Consider the following 26806-nt stretch of genomic DNA (forward strand, 5'->3'; position numbering starts at 1 on the left):
TGAATTGGATCCTGTCTAAATTGGCCCTAGTATGTGTATGCATGAATGTGAGTTAGGGACCTTAGATTGTTCACCCCTTGAGGGTTAGTGACTGATGTGAATGTACAATATATATATGTAAAGCGCTGCGTAAATTGATGGCACTATATAAGTACCTGAAATAATAAATAAATAAATCACGGTCTAGGGAAGGTAGGTTATACAGAGTTGAAAAAAAATCCCAAACAGTTTCGCAAATGAGAGGCGGATCCAATGTCAGGTCCATAGCATAGAAGGGATAAAAGTGTGCGAGGTACGAGGATGGAGAGATTGTGCCAAAGGGCAACTGTATTTTTCCCCAAAACAGTGTTTGCCAAAGGCCAAATGACATTGGTACATACTATGAGAAACCACGTAAAGTTGTAATAAAGAGGTTCTTGTCACAGAAATGGAGGCAAGCAGGTCCAGAGTAGGAGAAGATTTATGACAAGTTTCCAAGTCACGGAGCTTATGAAGAGTGGTTTAAATACATTCACGGTTAAGCCAAGCCCCGTGTTGAATGAAAATCCTCCACAGCACCGCCTTCAGGGCCTCCCATTGGAATTGTAAAGTAAAAAAATTTAAATTGCCAATCATGGTAGAAATCGCCTGTTGGCATGTAGGATCGGCCAACAGGGTATTGTTAAGACGCCAGGTCCAGTCAGAACGAGGAGCATGCAGAGGATAGAGTGAGGAACAAGGGGGAGTGATCCGACCATATAAGAGAACCGATATCCAGAGAAGGACGCGGCTCAAGTACCTGAGAGCTTGCAAAAAAATAATCAAGGCAGCTGTAAGATTGATAGGCCGATGTAAAAAGTACATGTAGTTATGAGTCTCGGGGAAAAGCGAATGCCAGAGATCCAAGAGTCAATGATCATGAAATTATTTCTTCAAAAGCCAAAGACAGCGGTAGGATAGTTGGGATCATTAGGAAGAGGAATCAAGGAGGGGTTCCAAAACCACTTTGAAATCACCTCCCAACAACACCGTACCCTCCGCAAAGTTAGCAAGAACATGAAGAAGCATGTCACAGAGGTAACCTGATCCTGGTTTGGGACGTAGAAATTAGCCACGGTGTACATCCTGTTCCAAAGTGAGAACTTCACAAAAAGATATCGCCCATTGGGATCTTCCCTATGCTCCAAAGAGAGAACCGGGAGATGTTTATGAATGGCAATAGAGACACCCCTAAATTTAGACGATGGAAGGACACCGAGTAATATCTCTTAGAGCAAACCGGGAGGCTCTCAGCACAAAAGTGGGTCTCCTGGAACAATACAATGTCAACCTGGGATTTGTGCAGGAAGATTAGTATTTGTCCCCTCTTAGATTGGTTATTTAACCCAATAACATTATAAGAACAAAGCTTAAGGGGAGTAGGGGGTGGCGCCCTGGGCACCATCCTCATTCGAAACTAGAAAAAGAGAAAACAGAAAAGGGAAGAAAAGAGGAGAAGGAGAGCAGGAAGAAAAAAAAGGGAAAGGAAGGGGGAGCAGAGGAAAGGGAAATGAGTAAAAAAAGAGATATAAACAGCAAGAAAAACAAAAAATTAGAAATAGAGAACAGAGAAATAACAGTAGGAGAGAGAAATTCTCTCAATTCAATGAGTGCAGAGCTACCCGACACAAAAAATAACAAGAAAGAAAACAAAGAGAAAAAAACAATAAAGGGAACACCCCAGCATCAGACACCTCCCCCCGCCACAGGCTATTGCTATTGGCAAATGGAGAATCCCAGGCAGGAAACACATGGATACGGGTCAAAGAGGCAAATTAGCTGAGCCACACAATCAGGCATCCAGAGGAGGCCACCCCCCGGCACGAGTCCATAAATGTAGGGTGAAATACAAACACAACCATAAAACCAATCAAAAGGTAACAACAACAAAACAGGTAAAATAAGAACACAACATGGGGGACACAATGAGGGGCAAGGCTCAGACCAAATATCTGAAGCAACCAAGACCCCCACAGAAAACATGAGACTAAACATATTGGTATACCATGTAGCAATAGGACAAGCATCGAGCTTCTCACAGCAAAATAGGCGACAGAGTATAAGAAAAACTGAGAGCGAGTAGCCCACACAACCAAAGAGGCAAATGGTGGGCAAGGAGCAATAACATTATGTACGGAATGGAAGGGACTGCTCCCACAGGGAGGCAAAGTGCCTCAAACAGGGATCAAATTTACAAACCCAATTGGGGACACAATGTCCCGTCGCCACACACAACCTGCATACCCAACGCCAAAAGAAGTACACCCCCCAAAATGCCCCATAAACAGACCCGAAAAGGGCACAGAGGCATCAGGAGAGTGGGAGTCCCCCCCACACCCCCCACAGAGGGATCAGGGGGAGACCCCACACATCACTAGGAGGCAACAATGAAAGCGGCCCTATAGATGCATATACAGTCAGGTCCATAAATATTGGGACATTGGCACAGTTCTAACATTTTTGGCTCTATACACCACCACAATGGATTTGAAATAAAACGAACAAGATGTGCTTTAACTGCAGACTGTCAGCTTTAATTTGAGGGTATTTACATCCAAATCAGGTGAACGGTGTAGGAATTACAACAGTTTGCATATGTGCCTCCCACTTGTTAAGGAACCAAAAGTAATGGGACAAGTGGCTTCTCAGCTGTTCCATGGCCAGCTGTGTGTTATTCCCTCATTATCCCAATTACAATGAGCAGATAAAAGGTCCAGAGTTCATTTCAAGTGTGCTATTTGCATTTGGAATCTGTTGCTGTCAACTCTCAAGATGAGATCCAAAGAGCTGTCACTATCAGTGAAGCAAGCCATCATTAGGCTGAAAAAACAAAACAAACCCATCAGAGAGATAGCAAAAACATTAGGCGTTCCCAAAATAACTGTTTGGAACATTCGTAAAAAGAAGGAACGCACCGGTAAGCTCAGCAACACCAAAAGACCCGGAAGACCGCGGAAAACAACTGTGGTGGATGACTGAAGAATTCTTTCCCTGGTGAAGAAAACACCCTTCACAACAGTTGGCCAGATCAAGAACACTCTCCAGGAGGTAGGTGTATGTGTGTCAAAGTCAACAATAAGGGAGAAGACTTCACCAGAGTGAATACAGAGGGTTCACCACAAGATGTAAACCATTGGTGAGCCTCAAAAACAGGAAGGCCAGATTAGAGTTTGCCAAACAACATCTAAAAAAGCCTTCACAGTTCTGGAACAACATCCTATGGACAGATGAGACCAAGATCAACTTGTACCAGAGTGATGGGAAGAGAGGAGTATGGAGAAGGAAAGGAACTGCTCATGATCCTAAGCATATCACCTCAGCAGTGAAGCATGGTGGTGGTAGTGTCATGGCATGGGCATGTATGGCTGCCAATGGAACTGGTTCTCTTGTATTTATTGATGATGTGACTGCTGACAAAAGAAGCAGGATGAATTCTGAAGTGTTTTGGGCAATATTATCTGCTCATATTCAGCCAAATGCTTCAGAACTCATTGGACGCCGCTTCACAGTGCAGATGGACAATGACCCAAAGCGTACTGCAAAAGCAACCAAAGAGTTTTTTAAGGGAAAGAAGTGGAATGTTATGCAATGGACAAGTCAATTACCTGACCTTAATCTGATTGAGCATGCATTTCACTTGCTGAAGACAAAACTGAAGGGAAAATGCCCCAAGAACAAGCAGGAACTGAAGACAGTTGCAGTAGAGGCCTGGCAGAGCATCACCAGGGATGAAACCCAGCATCTGGTGATGTCTATGCGTTCCAGACTTCAGGCTGTAATTGACTGCAAAGGATTTGCAAACAAGTATTAAAAAGTGAAAGTTTGATTTATGATTATTATTCTGTCCCGTTACTTTTGGTTTATAACAAGTGGGAGGCACATATGCAAACTGTTGTAATTCCTACACCGTTCACCTGATTTGGATGTAAATACCCTCAAATTAAAGCTGACAGTCTGCAGTTAAAGCACATCTTGTTCGTTTCATTTCAAATCCATTTTGGTGGTGTATAGAGCCAAAAATGTTAGAATTGTGTCGATGTCCCAATATTTATAGACCTGACTGTATAACATATCAGTAAAAAAGCAATCATAATAAATGCAATTACAAAACAGAATATCAGAGAATTTCACACAGAACGAGGACCCAGATGCAAAAAATAAAAAAGAGAGAAAAATGAGCAGCAGCAGTGGTAAAGTCCTTACAGACGTATATCAACCGGTGCCCCCAGATTCCACCGGTGGCCCAGAACCCGAAGTAGTGGACTTCATCGGGTGGGGGGTATGTGTCAGGGATGCGGGTGTGACCAGAAGTGTGTGGACTGACACAGGGAAACGCAAGCTTCAGATATGGTATAAATAAGACAATTTATTAACACTAATAATACAAACATAAACGCAGTGCACCAAACCCCAAGCTAACACAAATACATACAACAAGGTGAAACAAACCCAAACCTAAACTGATAAAGATACACAGGTACATACACATATAGAGCACAACGTAGTCAGGCAGGCCGGGTCGATAACTATCGGGCAGGTAGGTACAGGAGGAGCAGGCGGAGAGAATGGTCAGGGTCACAAGCCAGGGATCAAACAGGAGAAGTCAGTAGAGGTCAGGATCAGGCAGGGTCGGCAACAAGTCAGGCAGGAACAGGAACAGGAATGCAGGTTACAAGGTACAGGGGCCCATGGAAAAACACACACCAAGGCACAGACTGCAGGTCTGGCCATCCCTTAAATACACCACCTGCAATCAGCCCCAGGTGATGGCTAATTGCCAAAGTGAACCTCTGGTTGTTGAGAGCACCCGCTGGCCAGCCCTGGTACTGCAGCCCACAAGGCAGGTGAGTCCCACCACTATTGGCAAGTCCATTCCTGACAATATGAGAGCATCCAAATCCTAATGGCAGAGAGTATGACCAAGGCCAGTCCAGGGGAGGATGGTCAGGCAGGTGAAGAGCCGACAACACTGAGGAATATCAGAAGGACGTCTGATAGTGAATAACTTGCCCTCTCACCGGATCTTCAATTGGAAGGGAAAGCCCCAATAATAGGAGATATTGTGTTCCTGTAGAAAAGCAAGTAAGGGCTTGAGAGCTTTCCGCTTTTCCAGGGTACAGTATGTCAAGAGAAATCAGGCAAAAGCATAATGGACGCACCATCAAAGTCTAATTGGTCCTTCTCACAAGCTTTCCGCATGATGTCCTCTGGGGGGACCCTGCCCATTGCCCTCAGCTAGCTGCAACACTGGGCTCGGAATGGGTGAGAGGTACCAGGAGCGAGCAGGGGCAGGGCCGCGTGTGTTGGCCCTACCATCAATCTTAGAAGTGAAGAAGGAACAAGCCCTACCATCCGGTGTGAAGAACTCTGAGATGCTCTGGCGGGGAGTCGAGTGACCCAGCCCTGGTGGGTGTCCAAATGCACTGCGTCCCTTCCATCCCATAGGGGACTGGAGATGGTGAGAAAAAGTATATGTAGTGCAAGATATCCCCTGGGTTTCAGCAGGAGCGCACTCAATAAGCTGCTTCCTCTTCCATGCACAGGTCACGCCCCGCAAATGTCATTTAAAGTGTGACAGCAAAGAAAGTTGAAAATTGGCCTGGACTGAAAAGAGGTTAAAGTGTCTAGACTTGTCAAGTGGTTAATTTTTGGTCAGTCTGGATTCTATCTTAAGGTAGCCATCCATGGATCGAATCTCGGCTGGTTCAGCAGGGACCAGACAGATTCAAACTATGTTTGGGCAAACTGATTGTAACCATGTTGATCCATCTATCTACTTGGGTATAATCAGCCTAGAGTGCTACAAGTAAGTTTAATCTCACAGTCACTGGGATTTTGGTGAGTGGACACGTCATTGTTTTCCCTTCTTTCCCATTATAATACACTCTCAGATTGCAGGAAGATCTATGATACATTTCCTTTTGAACATTAACTCTCAGCTATCCAATTATGGATCAATACAAGCCCGTTTCAAAGTGCATGCACACTCTAGCCTTCATCATAGTTTAAGTGATAATTCCTAGCTGTCTGCTTTCAGTTCAGTGCTTTATTGACTGACTCTCTGCTTGCAATTCTGTTCTACAAAATGCACCAACATCTTCAAGGGCTCCAACATGGCCAGCCAAAGAGTCTGACAAAAGACTGTAGGAGAACCTTCTGCTATAAAGTGTGCCTTGCAGTTGTATCAGTATATTTGTTTCTATATATGCAAAAAAGAAATCTAAGCCTAACCCCACTCCCATTTTAGGTGACCTTGGGTTACCTAGTCATAACTCTATTGTTACTAGATCACCTTTGCCTTTAGCTGCTCACTTGGTGGGGAAGGTTATAGTTTAAGCTGATAATTCTTTGCATTTAGAGTATTACCCTTATCTTGTATGATAGATTATAACTATGCAACCTTCTAAATATCTTGCATTGCATTAATTTGTATGTCAGACATTGTTTCTTCAAAACATCATGTTGCAAGGTCTCATGTTTTCATCCCATTGTGACCCTAAGGTATTTACTAAAGGTTACCCTTCCTTGCCTTTGTGTGTGTGAGTCAGAGGTGTCAGATGTGCTGAGGTCTTTACTACAGTCGAGTTAAGAACAGAGGACTCAATATACTCAGCTGCTCCATATGGGGGCTCACCCAGGATCCCTTTGTTCTGATTGCTGAAGACCTAGCCAACGAGCCAGAAGAGGGTGACTGGCAGCCCATTGTAGCAGCGGTACTGTGTGTAGTGATTGACATACTGTACCTAGGGGTGAATGGACTGAAGACCAGGCTCGCCACCCAAGCCAATGAGTGCTCATCCTGGATGGGAAGATGAACCCCAGTACCACTTGCACTTATGTCTTAACAGAATGCAGGAAAAGGGTACCTGCCATTTCACAGTGAGATAGAAGCTCTCACTGGCTCTCACTCTCACAGGTAGAAGCTGTCAGGAATGGACTCGCCAATGGTGGTGGGACTCACCTGCCTTGTGGGCTGCAGTACCAGGGCTGGCCAGCGGGTGCTCTCAGCAGCCAGAAGCTCACTCCTGCAATCAAGCCATCACCTGAGGCTGATTGCAGGAGGTGTATTTAAGGAATGGCCAGGCCTGCAGTCAGGGCCTTGGTGTATTGTTCCCATGAGCCCCTGTACCTGCATCCTGTCTGCTTCCTGCCTGATCCTGACTCTGCTTGATCCTGACTCTGCTTGAACTCTGTCTGCACTGACCTCGGCTACTCCTGAACAATCTTCTTCCTACTCCTTGTACCTTGTCTGCCCGTTAGCTACCGACCCGGCCCACCTGACTACGTTGTGCTCCATATTTATATACATATATCAGTTAAGGTTTGGGTTTGTTGCACCTTGTACGTATTTGTGTTAGTTTTGGGTTTGGTTTGTTGCACTGTGTTTATGTCTGTGTTGCCTTAATAAAATATATTGTTTTACACGCTATACCTGAAGTCTGTGTTTCCCTGTGTCGGTCCACACACCTCTGGTCATACCCGGAGCCCTGACAGAAGCTCTCTTGATTTGTGTAAATAAAATGAACTCTAACCCAGAAAGTTCTGGATGCACCACCCTGGAACTAGAAACAGCTGCTTCAGCAAACTCATCTTCTTTGGTAGCTGAATTCGGAAAACTGGTAGGAGGCCTACTTTAGAACCCCATAGTGGCATCTAGCTATGGTTATTGAAAGTTATGATATCCTGGTAGTGTCAGTGAGTGAAGCCTCACAAAAGGCTAGACCAAGAGCAGAAGACTCAAATTACCAATGGCTCCTGTGGAAATAGCACTACATGTATACCCAGAGTGAAGTTTGTGAGCCCCAAACATAGTGCTGAACCTTACTGAAGTCTAAGGGAGGCAAAGTAGCAATTTTTTTCATTTTTCAAGGCAAATTGGCAAGCTATTGCTGGAAAAGGGCATGAGTAGCTGGGCAATGGCATGGTGAACATTTACCAATGCAATAAAAACTTTTTTCTAAATTCCACTCAGCAGGCATAGGGCCTTTTCATGCTGCTTAAAGGGCAACATTGAAAGTAATTAAATCCTTTAAATAACATGCTTGGAGAGTGCCTTAACCTTTTTGCTGCCATTGACCTATAGCATATACCTGTATCTGCTGGGAGTTTTACACCCATCCCAGCTTCTACAGCAAACAGGAATGTGTGTAAATCTGATAAACTGAGTGTCAGCTGTCAGATGACCATGATTAAGAGGCTGCACAGTTGCCCAAATGCTCCCATACACCTATAGTACATACTGTACACCATCTACGTGGGTCCCCTGCCATGTTTCCGGTGCTCTGCTGTCCTACCTGCAGACTTGGGATTGGCATGGCAGTAGCCACTGGGTAAAGAGGAAAGAGACCAGTAAACATACATCTTGCTTAGGATAGTCCAGAGACCAGTTCTATTTAAGGTCTCCACAGGCCCAGTAAAAGTTTTCTTAACTCTGTTAGGGTATCAAGCAACCCAACACATATGAGTACCAAGTATGAGCATACTGTTTGTATGGAAGAACTTTTTTGTAACTCTTTAACTTGTTTTTATCTTGTAATACATCAATAAACATAGAAGGATCACTCATGACCTGTTATTCCCCTTTTTGATTCTTTTCTTTTTTCTCCTATTGTCTGGATTAATTCTATACTGTATCTAAGCTCTGATCTGAATCCACATGAACTGGGAAATGAAGCTTTATGCCTGTTGGAAGTCCATCGGAAGGGCAAGAATTGCACAAATTAAATGTGGTGCAAATTATTGCTGTTCCTGGAAAGGTTCTCAGTTAAGGCAGGATGAAAGCCTTTTTATTCTGCCCTTGGACTTGAAGAAAGAGAGAGCAGTCCCACCTAGAATCTTATTTTAAATAGGTATTACCATCTAGATGGCCTACAAGTCTGTGGGCTTTCCCATCAGAGTTGGGGGCTCACTCTACGAAAGGAATAGTGCTGATGTGGGTAAAATACATGCAGGCTGAAATACACCCAACTGTTTTTTGTGCCCGTACAGGCTTGGTGTCAGATTTCGATCTGAGGGTTCTCTTCAGACCTCAGATGTTTTGTCTAATTAAATTATTTTGATAATAATGTGTTTTTTTCTTTATATCATTGCTATTACCTAACAGAGTAGGCTGGCATGAGGAGGGCAAGATACAGAAAATTGTTAGGCAATACTTACAATAGGAGTGCAATAATATGAAGAATGTAAATTACCAAAATTCTCCACATTTTCACTACAGCTCTAGAGTTCAGCAGAAGAATATACATGCATTCAAATATAATATTATGAAATAAACAACAAATTAGAATGTGAAACAAAATCCTCCAATATTGATGCACAAAGTTTAAAAAAGTGACAATCATGAGTCAATATATAATAACCATATATTCTAACGAGTCTAATAAAACATAAGGAATTTGCAAAAATGTCCAAAATCACAAACAACACCACATGAAATGTCCACAAAGTTGTCTCTGGTCCAGGGGCGGACTGACCATTTGGAAACTCGGGCACTATGTCAGTAGGGGGCCCCATGAGATGCCCCTGGTACCTTTTTCATAGGCTTTTTGGAGTCTGGGCAAGGACACAGGGGCCCCATGATCCCCTATTGCCCGGGGGCCCCATGAGTTGTCAGTCCGCCCCTGCTCTGGTCATCTTCTGTACTATGTCCGCAGTCTGGTCATCTCCTGTACTATTTCTGAAGTCTCTGGTCATCTCCTGTACTATGTGTGCAGTCTCTGGTCATCTCCTGTACTTTGTCCGCAGTCTCTGGTCATCTCCTGAACTATGTCCACAATCTCTGGTCATCTCCTCTACTATGTCCGCAGTCTATGATCATCTCCTGTGCTGTTTCCGCAGTCTCTGGTCATCTCCTGTACTATGTCTGCAGTCTCTGGTCATCTCCTATACTATGTCCACAGTCTTTGGTCATTTCCTGTACTATGTCTGCAGTCTCTGGCCATCTCCTGTACTATATCCGTAGTCTCTGGTCATCTCCTGTACTATGTCTGCAGTTTCTGGTCATTTCCTGTAATATGTCCGCAGTCTCTGTTCATCTCCTGTACTATGTCTGCAGTTTCTGGTCATTTCCTGTAATATGTCCGCAGTCTCTGGTCATCTCCTGTACTATGTCCGCAGTCTTTGGTCATTTCCTGTACTATGTCTGCAGTCTCTGGCCATCTCCTGTACTATATCCGTAGTCTCTGGTCATCTCCTGTACTATGTCTGCAGTTTCTGGTCATTTCCTGTAATATGTCCGCAGTCTCTGTTCATCTCCTGTACTATGTCTGCAGTTTCTGGTCATTTCCTGTAATATGTCTGCAGTCTCTGGTCATCTCCTGTACTATGTCCGCAGTCTTTGGTCATTTCCTGTACTATGTCTGCAGTCTCTGGCCATCTCCTGTACTATATCCGTAGTCTCTGGTCATCTCCTGTACTATGTCTGCAGTTTCTGGTCATTTCCTGTAATATGTCCGCAGTCTCTGTTCATCTCCTGTACTATGTCTGCAGTTTCTGGTCATTTCCTGTAATATGTCCGCAGTCTCTGTTCATCTCCTGTACTATGTCTGCAGTTTCTGGTCATCTCCTGTACTATGTCCGCAGTCTCTGGTCATCTCCTGTAGTATGTCCGCAGTCTCTGGTCATCTTCTGTACTATGTCCGCAATCTCTGGTCATCTCCTGTAGTATGTCTGCAGTCTCTGGTCATCTCCTGTAATATGTCCGCAGTCTCTGGTCATCTCCTGTAGTATGTCCGCAGTCTGTGGTCATCTCCTGTAGTATGTCCGCAGTCTGTGGTCATCTCCTGTACTATGTCTGCAGTCTCTGGTCATCTCCTGTAGTATGTTCGCAGTCTCTGGTCATCTCCTGTACTATGTCTGCAGTTTCTGGTCATTTCCTGTAATATGTCCGCAGTCTCTGGTCATCTTCTGTACTATGTCCGCAATCTCTGGTCATCTCCTGTAGTATGTCTGCAGTCTCTGGTCATCTCCTGTAATATGTCCGCAGTCTCTGGTCATCTCCTGTAGTATGTCCGCAGTCTGTGGTCATCTCCTGTACTATGTCTGCAGTCTCTGGTCATCTCCTGTAGTATGTTCGCAGTCTCTGGTCATCTCCTGTACTATGTCTGCAGTTTCTGGTCATTTCCTGTAATATGTCCGCAGTCTCTGTTCATCTCCTGTACTATGTCTGCAGTTTCTGGTCATTTCCTGTAATATGTCTGCAGTCTCTGGTCATCTCCTGTACTATGTCCGCAGTCTTTGGTCATTTCCTGTACTATGTCTGCAGTCTCTGGCCATCTCCTGTACTATATCCGTAGTCTCTGGTCATCTCCTGTAGTATGTCCGCAGTCTGTGGTCATCTCCTGTACTATGTCTGCAGTCTCTGGTCATCTCCTGTAGTATGTTCGCAGTCTCTGGTCATCTCCTGTACTATGTCCGCAATCTCTGGTCATCTCCTGTAGTATGTCTGCAGTCTCTGGTCATCTCCTGTACTATGTCCGCAGTCTCTGGTCATCTCCTGTACTATGTCAGCAGTCTCTGGTCATCTCCTGTACTATGTCTGCATTCTCTGGTCATCTCCTGTACTATGTCCGCAGTCTCTGGTCATCTCCTGTACTATGTCTGCATTCTCTGGTCATCTCCTGTACTGTGTCCGCAGTCTCTGGTCATCTCCTGTACTGTGTCTGCAGTCTCTGGTCATTTCCTGTACTATGTCTGCAGTCCATTGGTTCAGAATTTTTTTTTCTTGTTTTCCTCCTCTAAAATCTAGGTCTTATGGTCAGGTGCGTCTTATGCAGTGAAAAATACGGTATACGCTTCAGAAAGAGTGGAATTGTACTCTCCTTTTGCCCACAATTTGTATTTGCAAAGAAAACTGCAGTTACTGTTATATTTTATCCTAACCATTATATTGTAAATGATGTGTATTTTTTTTCTGTGGAAATAGCTAAAGTCACTCTGACTATTGCATAACTTTCTGCAATGTTCTTATACACAAACAAGACAGTATAGATGAGGTTATTTTATCTCATTTTCTTTCCTCCCCATTAAATTAGGATTACTAAAATAAACCTTTAACCAAACTGCATCATGAAATGCAGTGCAAATGTTTAGTGTAAATTAGAAACTGCAAAATTGATCACAGGTTGTTCTTTACAGAGTGAAAATACAGCTTTTCCTTAAAGACTTACAAATAATAGTCCCATGGTTATTTTGTATGATCAGACCGTCACTTCTCTTGTGTGTTCAGCTTCTTGATAAAGATTTTGTCAGTACTTACAGATAAAATTAGCAGTAGCCCACCTGCTCCATTACAAAACAATTAGACTTTCTCAAGCTGCTTATCTGTCTCCAGCTTTGTGAAGCCCTGAATACCTAAATCAAATATATAAATCATTTACCAGCTACAAGACCTAACATGCTGATTCATAAAATAATTCTTAGTAATGATTTCCATTTGATAAGTTTATGTTCAATTATTTTCTTTTTACTTTGCCCATAAATATCACAGGGTGTGCACCAATCCCTGGGGACACTAAATTGTGGGTTTAAATTAAATCTAAAGGAACATGAGAAATGTTAAAATACAAATGTTCAGAAAAAAGAATGTAGCTTGCGCTTGTAACAACATTGGTGTATTGCATTCCCTGTACCCCATTTTATTATCAATATTAACAGAATTATTTAATTTTTTTTATCCTTTTGTGATTCCTTGGTAGAAATCCTTTCTTCACAATCATTTTTCAGCTGGGACAGGAGGCATGTTTTGTTTTACTTTACCCCTGGTTCACACTAGCTTGGTGGTTTGGGGAAGGTTTCGGGTGCAGGAATTTAACCTGTTCCTGCATCCACCTGCAGCCACATTCTCTTTCCAGACACAAGTTGGGGGGGTGGGTTCCATTCATCCTGAATGGAACCCTCATGCATCTCATCCTGCAGCATGATCATGGGAACCACACTGAAACCTCATGGTCAAAAATACCATGCAGATGCATTTTGGAAAAGGTACCTTTTCCTTGCATGAAACGCGGGCACAGCAGTCCATTCAAATGAATGGGCTGCCGTGCCTATGCAAACACAGCTGCATGGCCCGCACTAGTGTGAACCAAGCCTTATCAATAGCAGCAGCACTATCTCTAGGTAAAATCTGGCAAAGAGTTGAGCATTATTAGCACTTGCTTACATTATTATTATTATTATACAGGATTTATATAGCACCAACAGTTTGTTCAGCACTTTACAATATAACAGGAGACAATACAGGAACAACACAGTCCAATACAAGAGGGTTAGGAGGGCCCTGCTCCTTGGAGCTCACAATCTAAGAGGTCTTTGTGTGTGCCAGAAGTGCATTTATCCCTATACAGGTCAATGGAAATACAAAAGTAGTTACAAAGGCTGTCAGAAGCAGGTCGGGGACTAGAAACATATCTGAAGGTGGTCATAAGCAGATCAGAAGGAAGTCAAATTAGCTTCAATCCATATGCAATCCAAATACAAGCTGAATGCACCTGATTTCATAATTCATTTGCCTGTCTGAGAGCCTTTACTTACCAAAAATCAGACTCAAAGATGTAAACCCTGATAGAACTGAATTTGGTAAATCACTGTGTATTTTTATGGGGGTTTTTTTTTAAATAAAATACAGTTTTCACCCTTTTCCAGCCTTTTTTTCATCTCGGTGCTGATTCACCTTCTTTCAGCCACTTCCTGTCTATATGCACTTGCCCTAGGGTTTGAATGCTTCCTTGCTCAGGACCAGCTCACTAATAGTGACAACAGTAAACCATGACTCTTCATTGTTTGTGAGTGCGACTACTTGTAGTCTCCCTGGGATGCATGTGACATGGTGACAAAACAGGAATACAGAATTTTTACTCTATACAGGAAGCTTATGAACAAGGAACTTCAAGGCAAGTTCCTTGGGTATTATTTGAATGAAAATTGCTGATTTGAAACAGTTTGAAATGACATCAACATGTTAAAGCTTATATGTAATTTTAGCAACTGGGTTTACACCTACTTTAAAATTGCCATTTGCAGCTGTCTTACTGGGAATAAAAAAATCTGAGACACAATGGCATTATGATCAGTTGCATTCTCCTAGATTTGGCAGATGGATGGATGCAATACTTGTGCAGTATGAACCTGTAGTTAGTTTGAAACAGATCCTCTGACTTTTTGAAAGATTTGTTCATGTGATAATAACCACTGCTGATGCTCAAAAGCAGTCATCACAACACTTTTACTCCATCGTATTGTCACAAACAATAATCGGTTGTAGCTCTTCCTTTTGAAAAGGCCATCCATTTTCATCCTTAGTAGACTAAACAAATAGTGAACATGCTACTAATGGTGTAGGATGAAATATATGCAGGACTGCTGATATCTCCTTTTTATTTTATTTTTTAGATGGTGTGGACTCCAACATTTTAGCCTGCCTAGAAACTAACCTATTTTGTTAACAGGATCTTGGCAGAATGCCATAACCTAATGGAGGATTAGGTCAGCATTAGAGGTGTACATTAGGTGATCAAGGTAAAATATTGCAGCTTACCAGTCCTTAGATGTGGTAGCTACATTAGTTTTTTTTTTTGTAAGGTTTTTTCCCCTTTATTTTCACATGGTGGTCCTGCCAGTAACACAAATCCTGCTCTAGGGTAACCATGCTCACTCATCACACCATATCTATGGAGGGGCAGCCTAGAGTGGAAGAAATGTTAGGACAACAGAATACCTTTTTGCTCTTCATGTCTAAACATGTACATAGAAGAAGGTGTTCTGAATTTCACAGAGGAGAACTGGATGGGGCTGATAAGTGCTTGAGATAACACTTCAGAGTGCACGTGACAATACAAAATTTCTGGATTTTTTTTTCTTTGCAGTTTTTTAACTAATATAACCAAATTTTTGTACTGGTATATATAACAGATCAAAGGTGTAGCACTACCCCCCTGAAGACGCTAGTAGTATTAGGTCCTCCATTCTTACATTTGGCTTGGATAAATAACCTAGCCCCCTCTGACACCTCAGGTTACACTAATCTAGAAACCATGAGTTAGCAATTTGAACACACTTTAGGGTCACCCTGAAATTAAACTTAAGACTCTGTGGGGGTTATTTACTAAAGCTGAAGCGTGCAAAATCAGGCTCTCTTCTGCATAGAAACCAATCAGCTTCTAACCTCAGCTTGTTCAGTTAAGCTTTGGCAATAACATGTTGAAGCTGATTAGTTTCTATGCAGAAGTGAGCCTGATTTTGCACTCTCTGGCTTTAGTAAATAAACCCCTGTGGGTCCATTCACTAAAGCATATTGCATGCAGTATTTAGTTGATCTGACACAGTTTTCTCAAATATTGCATGCAATGCTGAAAATGTCAATTCACTATCACCTTATATGGTATTTACCTCAAAAAGCAAAAATTCTTGCTAAACACCTCATACCATGGCTCTAATGTCAATTAATTAAAGGAAATAAACAAATTCATCAGCAAAATATATATAAAAAATAAGTAATGGTCCAGGCATGCGGTACTTAAGGAACGTAAAAATATAATAGCCAATTTGGAGTAGTCTCTTCTTTTTTGGATCAGTCTCTCAACAATAAATATGAAAAACACAGAATTATTGGGGCTGATTTTTTTCAATTAGAAGTAAAAGCAAAAAATTTTTCCCCATTGGGGAGCTTCATCCTGTCTATTTTTCCTGTTTACCAGTATCATTGAAAGTGAAAGTAAAAGAAAATCACAATCATTGGGTTGTCCCCAGAAAAGTAACTGTGCGAGTCCCCAAGGGATTCCATTAATTTGTAGGGATTTCCTCTCATTTCCTATTTTGGCTATGGGACAGGAAGTGAACATAAATCTCTCCAATGGGACACAGATGGCAAAAAAATGACAGAGGTTATAACCCTTTCTTACTCTATCCAAAATTGAAAAAACATTGTTTTGCCTATATTCCTACTTTAAGGCAAATACACTGTGCTTTTCAAGTTGCTCCAGAGCTTAGTGAATTAGGAAAAGCTTTACTTTACAAAAAATACCCAAACACATGCAAATAACATTTTAAAAAATGCATTTTATTCTTGCACGATTGGATGATGGAAGTCAACAGAGGTTCCTTTCATTTACTAAGCTCTGAAGCAACTGCAATTGCAAAGTGCTCAGTCTATGTGCCTTTAAAAAATCCACCCCATCACATATAGTAAAATATATCTATTTTCTCCTGTCATTTCTCCAGATTTTCAGAGACTTTTTTGTGTACATACAAGCATATACTTAATATTCTGCAAAACAAAAAAAAAAAACTCTCAATCACTCAAAACATAATACAATGTCCATGCATCGCACAATGGTGTAATCCCTTGTTAGCACATATGTAGAGGGGATACTTTACTTTTTCACAAATATTTTTAGAGATATCTTTGGCTCAAATATTCTCAAGACAGAATTGGATTAAGAATAGAAAAATATTTTCACAAAGGTGGAACTTGAGCTGTTAGAAAAGGGTTGTCATCAATTGGAAGGTTTGGCAGATGGATACCAGAGTACATTACAGAATGACAATGGCTACTGTTATTTTTGGGGGGGAGGGGGGAAGAAGGGTATTCATTCAGTATTTGACATTGATAAAGATATTTTTTATTTACTTATTTAACTTACTTGTTTTTGATACACCGCATGTGTCTTGTGAAAGCAGCTTCCCTTTGGTATTCTAGTCACATTTTTCTTTTGTATTAATACATCTGCTACGGAGAACGCACTGGCTTAGTCAGTTGGCATATTTTTAGGGTTTAATCCATTTTACATCTTTATTAGCAATAAGAACTGATAGGGGTTCTAATTCTTTTCCACTGTATCCATCCCACTGGATGTCACGTCATGAGATAAAACACCGCATGGTTTCAAGAGATAAATACTGCACATTTTGATGAAATACCGTATGCCTTATTTTAGTAACTTTTTGAACTGCAAAAAAAATTCTTTGAAGAATGCTAAGGAATTTACCTCACATTTTAAAGAGGAAAATTCAATGGAAAAAATGTGTACAGCACTCTGGTATTGGAGACCATCCACATCCAAAAGATTGTATGCCAATTAACTTAGGCAGCCATATGGAAATAGGAAGATATAGGTATACATTATGCATCTGCAGCAGCACTCCATGAGAGAGAAGCCAAACTCTAATAGGAAACAGGAGAGAAAGGAAGCGCTTCTAAGTGCAATAAGCAAAAATACTTTATTGTGACGCATAGATAAAACACACTTACTAAAGCGTAATGTGAAAAAGGCTCGTCAGACCCCTGAGAAAGGAGCAATAGCGTATGCTCCAAAACATGTCACTGCCCCCTTGACGTCACTTCTGGTTGCGTTCCAGCACGGCCCTGGAAGCTCCCGGCGGCCATTCACCACTCAGCACTGCTGGTCAGCTTGCAGTTTGAGTATTACATCTCTAACAGGAGGAATCAAGTGGCGTCTCATGGGAATGACAAGCCTTTTTCACATTACACTTTAGTAAGTGCTTTATCTTTGTGTCAAAATAAAGTATTGTGCTTATTGCACTTAGAAGCACCTCCTTTGTCTCCTAAAGGGGAAAATACCCCTTTGTGAATTGAGCCCACTGTCTCTTGAGAAGCTGATAAGACAATATGTAACAATGTGGCATACAACAGTGCAAGATATGACTACACAAACAGTACACTGATATTGTGCATAGAACTTTTAACACAAGACCAGGCAAGCAAGTTCTAGCTTGATGATGGAAGGCCCAGCCAGGCAGGTCAGATTTGACTTGTTAGGATTTCAGAACAGAGCTGGGAGATGTAAATAAAACTCAGACTTTTCAAAGAGCTGTGAAGTGTTAATATCAGAACAATGGTGGGTTTGAGACCTGCTCACCAGTTCCCCAGATCTATTACAGCAGACTACATTGATGGAGGGCCCCTCTTTGGTGTGGTGGTGATGCCCACCATTCTTCTGCAGCAATCTGGTGGATGGCAGACCAGACTGATGCAATGAACCAGGATGCTGGCCTCTCTGTAAAAGACGTGGGTGATGGCAGATCACTGCACAGTGCGTAACGTTTTGGGTTCCACTGTGGATGGGTCTACAAATGGATGGGTCTCAGAGTGGGTGACTTTCCATGGTCTAAACCCAGCCAATTTCTTGGCAGTGACACAGGCATTCTTCTCTCTCTCTCTCTCTCTCTCTCTCTCTCTCTCTCTCTATCTAGTGGCTCCTCTCTGGCTGATGGTGATCCACCAAAAGCCCTGATCTTTCCTAGGAGTTTCAATTTTTACCCCCTCCTTGTTGTGCCTCCAGTTCTAAAGGGGCTTGTAGTTTTTTTCTCTCTGCCTTGCAGTGGCACTGGTTATAGCCCAAACTATATCTAGCATTCAATGTTCTGTACTTGTGAATCAATAGCACAGCATATCCACCATCTCCAACTGATACTGAAATAAGGAACTTTCCTCAAACAAATCTGAAATAAATCTAATGTCCTGCATCCTCAGTAACAGCATATCTGGTTACAAAAGAAGTGAATTATTTCATGGTTCAAGGTTAATTCAATTTAAGGTTAACCATTAGAGCTTATTTTCTGGTTTAGGTCAAGTTTTAAAATAATTTAGATTGCTCTAATGAGGGGAAATGTAACTGTGAGGGGTATCCAAAGCTTGACTTTACATGGCTTGAATTACATCAGGAAATGGCCAAAATTCTTTCTGCATGTGTTTTCCAAACAACTTTCAGTGAAGGGTGAAAAACTCTCAGCCAAATAGCATCTGCATCCAATTGGATGCTGATGCTATTCCAGTGTTCTGACACCTGCATTTTCAAGCTGTCAGAATACAATAGCCGCTACTGTAGATTTTTCCATCCATGTTGTTTAGCATGGATGGGGGAATTGAGTGATTTCTCCCATTAAGCTCATGGGGCTGAACAAGAGAAATGTTAACTTGTATAACCAGGCTAAGGTAAAAGCAACCCCAATCACTAAAATCCCATAAAATATGTTAGAGTTTAGATATACCTAAAGTTTTGGACAACCACTATAATAAAGGTAGGAGAGATTCATATGTATTTTCAAAATGCACTGATGTTTTCTTACACAGTACATACACAGTATATTTACCTCTGCCTTTTTTTTTTTTTTTTTACAGCTAGTTACACATTGTTGTATTTACATGAATACTAGTTGCATACATGAAAATTATGACTAATACCAAGAAACTTAGGTAAAACTACAATGCAGTTGTATATTGCATGATACTGAATTCATTGAAGTTCTTGATCCAGTACCTTCCACTTAACCATGTTCTACACTGATGAATAGAAGGATTAGTCTCCATTACAGTTCAGGAGCTGACATAACTCCTAACACCAAAAATTTATGTTGACCTGATCAATGAATAGCAGAGTGAAAAATACCAGTCTTCAAGACATAAAGCCGTGCACTAAATAAACTACTTGCTTGAAGTCTAAACAGCCTCTTGGTGTTTTGCCGATTGGGCAGTATTACCTAAATCTTTAATGCAGTCTCATGGGAGGGTCTGTGTAGAAGTACTAAATCTGCATCACACCAAACATTAATAACTTGTTTTTCTGAAGGCTTTTTAAATATCACTGGCTTGTCTTTTAAGATAAGGTCTCATGAAATATTCATGGACACAATTAGCATTGCTTATATTTCAAGCTCCAGCATTAACTGCACAAACTAAATGGCTTCATGAATGTGTTAAGCCCAGCAGATTACATTTTATTAAAAGACAAAAAAAAAATCATGGTCAAAAAAAGAGACTGCAGCTTTAAAGAATAAACAATTTTAGATGTATTTAACCTCTTCACGCCGACAGTACGCAAATATACTTGGCCTTGATGCTGAGCAGCCGCATATTTGCGTACCACTTGTAAACAAACATGTGCTGAGACCAGAATGCAAGTGATCACATGCTTGATGAAGGGGTCCTGCGAGACTCCAAAATGTTGCCTTGCTGTAACTATGTGATCATTCATTAAAACATTTGGACCCATATTGGTGACCCTCGATGTGCTGGTGACATTCTCCCCTGCACGTTCCCAGTACATGTGTCAGTGTCCCACTGAAAGGTCCCGATCTCTCCTTGCAATCGGGACCTTATTGATCATGTGACTGCCGTGACAGCCAATCACGGTGGTCACATGACCCTAAACCCCTCCCCGCCTCTCAGCATCAGAAACTGCTTAAGAGGCCAGGAGGCACTGGCGTGAAGCGGTTAAGAAATTTAGGGCTTGTTGAGCTGATGCTTTACCACTCCTCCACTGGCCGTCTAGACATACAAAATGTAGCTGCTCAGTGCTGTACACATGCCATGACCATAATGCTTTGCTTTACAGCACTAATTAAACATCCTGTCACATTCATCAAGCTGTCCTGTTGCCAAATGTGACCCATTCAAATGAATAGGGCCACACTGCAACCATCCTGCAACTGTGTGCAATGCATGCGGGGCAGGCACCGTGGGTCATCATTTTTAAAACAGTAGAACATATTGCCCACTGAAAAGTGATGCACTACAGATTGATTTTCAGAGAGGTGCCAATAATATTAGCACATTTGAAAAAGCTCTTAGGAAGTCTCTATAATATTCTTTTACCTGGAGCTGCATTTTACTGCACCAAAACTTCAGCCTGGTGTGAACTAGTCTCTTATAGTTCTAAGACCAAAGAAGTTACAATCTGAGTAAACCTAAATATTAAAAGATCATATAAATGTAGCCAGTTAGTAAAGACTAACTGTTTGCATCAACCACTGTGGGACAGCAAGTCCTAGCATGTTCTCATATTAAGTTCTCATTGCCTTCCATTGTACCATCCTGACTGGCTTAGACTGGGTGCCAAGGGAAGGAAAGTGTTGAAGAGAAGAATCATGGGATATATAGTTTCATCAGATCTTTGTGAGATTGCTTTCTACTGGGAAAGTGACTACAACTTCCTGGGGCTTTTGTAGCTGAAGAGGAGGAGAAAATGGCACTTTTAAAAGCCACCTTGGAAAACCTGATGCTTTTGGCACAAGATGGGGGACAGAGACAGAAGAGAAAGAGGAGTGGTAGTCTGCAGCACCTGTTTCACACCCAGCCAGTCCCTCACCTGCCCAGAGACACAGGGAGACATCGCTCATCCTCTTGTAGTCGCATCTGAAGCTTAGAGCGGAGCCGCCGGTCCACCTGCAGTGTTCTGGAATCACACAGTGGAGTTGCCAGCTTGTCCTCACAGGAAAACAGGGACACCATTCAGGTCCTGCAATCATTCTGAATGTGCAGATGACCCAAAGATGTCCATCTGAAGTCAGTGCTTCAGTGTATGATTAGCCCCTCCACTGACAGGACCTACTGTTGAAGCACAGGAGTTGGTGAGAGGGTTGCAAATCCATCCTTTCCATTGCCTAACAGATACTGACAGTTTAGTCTACCACAATTTGCCTCTACTATCCCTTCCAGAACCCGCCCAGTCAATCAGACCACTGGCAGACAACTGCACTGACTTTGCTAGTTCACCAGCAGAACCTAAATTTGACTGATTTTGACTAGGGGAGAACCAGTGAACTCCATCAGATGTCCACCACCAAAAGGGCCCCAACCAAACAGGCAAATTATAAGGGTTGTCCTCTGTTACCATGATTTTTTTTACTTTTTCCATTTGAGGACGTTATTAAATACTGATATCCTTAAACAGAGAGTCTGTTATCAATTGCATTGCAAGACACGTTATGGGGTCTTGGTTACAGCATAGTCAAAAAGAGATCTTGTTCCTACAGTCTAGCTGTCACCACTGTGCCCTCAGTGTGCCTGCTACAGTTTAATCTAATTTAATAATTGGTAGCAAAATCCGAGTCTGGTATTTGCTTGTCTCTCCTGTCATCATTAGCATAGTATAGAGTCAGGGATATTATATTTTACTATCTCCCACTGGATTGTAATCCTGGTGTAAGCTGCTTTTCATGAATATAATCACACCTATACCTAAACTGATGTTGTTCATTCCTTGTCAGGGGTGTGTCAGAGTGGTTGACACAGTAATATTGAGTGTTTTGTCGCTCGGGTCAGACTCAGAGGGTGTAATCATTCTGCTGCTTCTTCAGGGGTGCACTACATAATCTTTTAAAAAGTTTTAAATGTAATTTTCAATAATTTTATATCAACAGCTTTCATTAACCACTTCCCATCTTGTCTTGCCCATGTATATAAACAGTCAGACGGGAGCAGTGCAGGAGTGGGTTGCCGTTTGTAAACGTACTCCCCTCTTCCTTGCTTGAGCGCACTCCCTGGGAGCGCGCAGCACCGCGACACGGTGCCCGCTGAGTCTTCCAGACACAGCGGAACACCGATCGCTGTATGGGACCTCTGTGTGAGGTCCTAATCATGTGATCACTGATTGCCCAATCAGTGATCACATGAATAGTAGTAAGCAAGATGTCACTTCTGACATCATTGCTTACTACGTGTGAAATCTGTGAATGATCACAGAGGTCACATGGCACAAGGCTATTCACAACAGCTTTGTACCATGTGAGAAGTTGTGACCAATCACAGCTCACACAGTGTTTCTCAATAGTTGCAAGAATGCAGCCAGAGATAAGGAGAAATGATTGCTTGTAAAGCCTTTATGAGTGTAAAAGCAATCAGTGTAAAAAAATAAAAATGAAAAATCTTCATCACCCTCCCCCACAAGTAGTACAGTGTCACTATGGTGCCACTGTACAGCTAGGGTGACAGTATGTAAAAAAAAACATAACTAATAATAAAAGAAAATAAAGTAAAAATGTAAAAAAAAAATTTTTAATTATAATTTTTGGTTATAAACTAATTTGGTTATTGTTTTTAACTAAAAGATAACTGAATAAATGTTGGACAATATTTATGAAGAAAGAGTATTTATTTGCAAAATTTTATAAGAAAAACACTTTTTTCAAAATTTTTGGACATTTTCATTTATATAGCAAAAAAATAAAAATTCCAGTGGTGAATAAATACCACCAAAATAAAGCTTTATCTGTCTAAAAAAAATGCAAAAAAATTAATATGGGTACAGTGTTGCATGACTGCACAATTGTCATTCAAAGTGTGATAGCGCTGAAAGCTAAAAATTGGCCTGGGCTGGAAGAGGGTGAAAGTGTCTGGACTTGAAGTGGTTAAAACAGTACAAGGTGAACTTGCCAATAAGGTCTGTGTGTAGGCATGTCCTGTCCAAAGCTCTGGCCTTGTCTCCCAAATATATTCCTGTGTGTCTTGTCACATGGCCTTCTGATAAAAACTTGTTGGTCATGCTGACACACACAATGCAGACATGGTCCACTGTTGTCACCATCATCAAGCCCGCCCTTAGAATTGCCATGCAGCTGTCTCTGGAGTGAATGTAGACAGGAAGTGGTTGCAGGAAATCAACAAACAAGGTGATGACAAATATCTGCACAAACAAAGCTATGGCAATGATGTATGACACACAGTGCTTTAGCAAATTACAGTAAACATAATTCAATTAGAGTTTACATCTACTTTAAATCTAAGAGCTTTCCTGAGGAGATTACAAGCAGCACCAGATGCTATAATCAATAACCTGTTTCCGACTGGCTGAATGTGTTGGTCTTCCCTGAGAAGAGTTCTTGTCTGACTTGCAGGTGTTTGAATCTAAATATTTGTTGAGTCATAGATAAAAATCCCAGTAATTGCTCCCAGTTAGTGATATAGAAAGAACTATACAAATGGCCCCATGGGATTGTCACCCCAGCTTTTTGTTTAATCAATCTAGCTACAGAATTTCTTTATACCTAGCTTCAATGTCTGGGCTGCTTTGGTGGTTCTTTCAGGTGAAAAGGTACTCGGTTGCTTGGTAGATTTGCTATGAGGATGCTATCGCCGTGCAGAGCTTTAATTAACTGACCAGTTGATTGGTGACTTCCATTTTGGTGGGAAAACAGCTGCCCAACTGTGTACCCACCATCTTTGTCCTGTCACTGGGCAGCTATCGGCAGTTACCTTAGAAACAATAAAATGGCTACCTCTAGTCCATGGATCCCCCCCAACAATTTTTCTTTTGTCAGGATCAAATCTTTGTAACCTTTGTGGGTGAACAGTATGTGTAGGGCTGTATTTTTTGACTGTTTAAATATGGCAGGCTGCTAATTCTTCTTCATCTGGCTGTTGGCTTTCTAGTGGAAGTGATTAGGGTGGCTGTAAAGCCACCAGAACACATTCACACACACAGCAAAATGCCAACTCCCCGCCTCATTGTATCCAAACTCCACCACATACCTAGGACGTCATTGGTGGGTGTCAGCAGGGAGAACTGAGGGCCTTCAGTGTACATCAACCTGCTGATTGTCCATGCAGTGAAAAAGGCTGGAAGACACGAGATTCCTATCACTTCTGCACTCTCATTGCCTGGCTGCTATAATTAGCCTCAAAGGAATGGTGACATTAGGAAAGATGACATTTAGGGTCTAAGAGATCCTCAGTGCCTCCCTAAATCTGAATCTGTCACTTCATTTGTGATATCACAAAGTCCCCCGAGTGACAGCTCTTGTTATAGCAATAATGGTAAAGTGGTATTAAACCCAAAAACAAAAATGTATAACACTGAAACTTAACAGGTCTGAGAAGCAATAGCTGCATTTTTCTCTCTTAGGCTTGTTTTTTTATTATGTGTTCATCTGTTGATCCAGCCAGCAAGTCTGTTGTTTTTCAACTTCTCTAAATAGTGGCAGTTAGAGGGTTGAGACAAACCATTTAATACTGAAAGGGGTGCTTACAGTGGTCAGATTTTAATCATCTATGCAAAATTGTTATTCTTAATAGAAAAAAATGTTGCTGCAACTGCTTAAAAAATGTTAGCTGAGTGCAACTAGGTGACCCCCAAGGAGTGGAACAAAACCTGTTGTATTGTTGCAAAATGCTCATTTAATTCTATGACCCTGGAGGCACCATCTAAGTTTTACTAAGTTGGTACTGGATTCCATCTTGCATAGCACAAGCAAATCCGTCATATAGCGATAGATGTTTTAGAGGCTGTGGCCAACACAGAGATGTCCTCCATATTTGGTGGACATGCCCGTGCCTGACTGGATTTCGGTTGAGGAATGTTGGACTCTAGCATTAGTGATTTCACTTATTCATCCGCAAGGAAGCAAAGCTAGTCCTTTTGCATTGCCCTGTTCGGGGTCTCTTTTCCTACCAACAGAAACTGGCCGCTCACTTGTTTCTTGTGGAAAAATGTACCATAGCCAAGGCCTGAAAGAAACACATTTGCGGCATTGAAAGACTGTTTGACCCAGGGGTGGACTGCCAACTCATGGGGCCCCCGGGCAATAGGGAATGTTGGGGCCCCTGTGTCCTTGCCCAAACTCAAAAAAGCCTATGAAAAAGGTACCAGGGCATCTCATGGGGCCCCCTACTGACCCCGGGCCCTCGGGCAGTGCCCGAGTTTCCAAATGGTCAGTCCGCCCCTGATTTGACCCCTATGATAATCAACAAAGAGATGGCAAGCATCTTACATGACTCCAATATGACAATGCGGCCGAGTTGTTCAAATCTCTTAAATATTGTTTATTAAACTGTCATGCACACGCCCACCTTTTCTACAATTGCTCTTTGCAGGTGTAAGTGATTTTCATTTATACGTGTCTGTAGATGGCCCCCTGTGTGGGTTACTCTTGTATTGTATCGCTTTTTGATTTTCAATGTGTTAGCTGGAGATTGGCTTTAATTTGGTAATCAAGTCCATCTAAATCTGCTAATGTGTCTAACATTACACTGTCCCCAGACAGACAATGCTGATCTCCAAAAGTGTTTCCATAGCTCTTCCATCAACAGTGGTGGAAACACCTTAACCACTTGCTTTCCGGCCGCTGTATATAAACGGCCGGACAGTGGTAGTCCAGGGTCAGGTTGCTGTTCATAAACGGCGCCAGCCATTTTGAACTGTGCACGCACCCTGGGAGCGCGCAGCACCGCGATCCGGTGCCCACTGTGTCCTGCAGACACAGTGGAACACCGATCATCGTACGAGACCTCTGTGCGAGGTCCCGATCATGTGGCCAATCAGTGATCACATGCAGTGCAGTAAGCAAGATGACACTTCTGATATCATTGCTTACTACATGTGAAATCTGTGAATGATCACAGATGTCACATGGTACAAGGTTATTCACAACAGCCTTGTACCATGTGACAAGCTGTGACCAATCACAGCTCACACAGTATATCTCAATGGCTGCAAGAATGCAGCCAGAGAGAAAGAGAAATGATTGCTTTTACAGCCTTTATGGGTGTAAAAGCAATCAGTGTAAAAGAAAAAAAAATCTTCATCACCCCCCACAAGTAGTACAGTGTCGTGACACTGTACTGCTAGGGTGACAGTATGTAAAAAAAATAAAATAATCATATAAAAAAAAATAAAAATATAAAAAAAAACGTAAAAAATTATAATTTTTGGTTTTAAACTAATTTGGGTTATTTGTTTTTACTAAAAAGATAACTGAATACATTTTGACCAAGATTTATGATGAAATATTATTTATTTGTAAACTTTTATAAGAAAAACACTTTTTTTCAAAATTTGTGGACATTTTCATTTATATAGCAAAAAAAATAAAAATCCCAGTGGTGAATAAATACCACCAAAATAAAGTTTTATCTGTCTCAAAAAAATGCTAAAAAATTCCTATGGGTACAGTGTTGCATGACCGCGCAATTGTTATTCAAAGTGTGATACCACTGAAAGCTGAAAATCGACCTGGACAGGAAGGGGTTAAAAGTGTCCAGACTTGAAGTGGTTTAAAC

This window comes from Staurois parvus, unplaced genomic scaffold (assembly GCF_062004578.1).
Source record: "Staurois parvus isolate SC_StPar_1 unplaced genomic scaffold, SC_StPar_1.0 ptg000198l, whole genome shotgun sequence".
Taxonomy (NCBI): Eukaryota; Metazoa; Chordata; class Amphibia; order Anura; family Ranidae; genus Staurois; species Staurois parvus.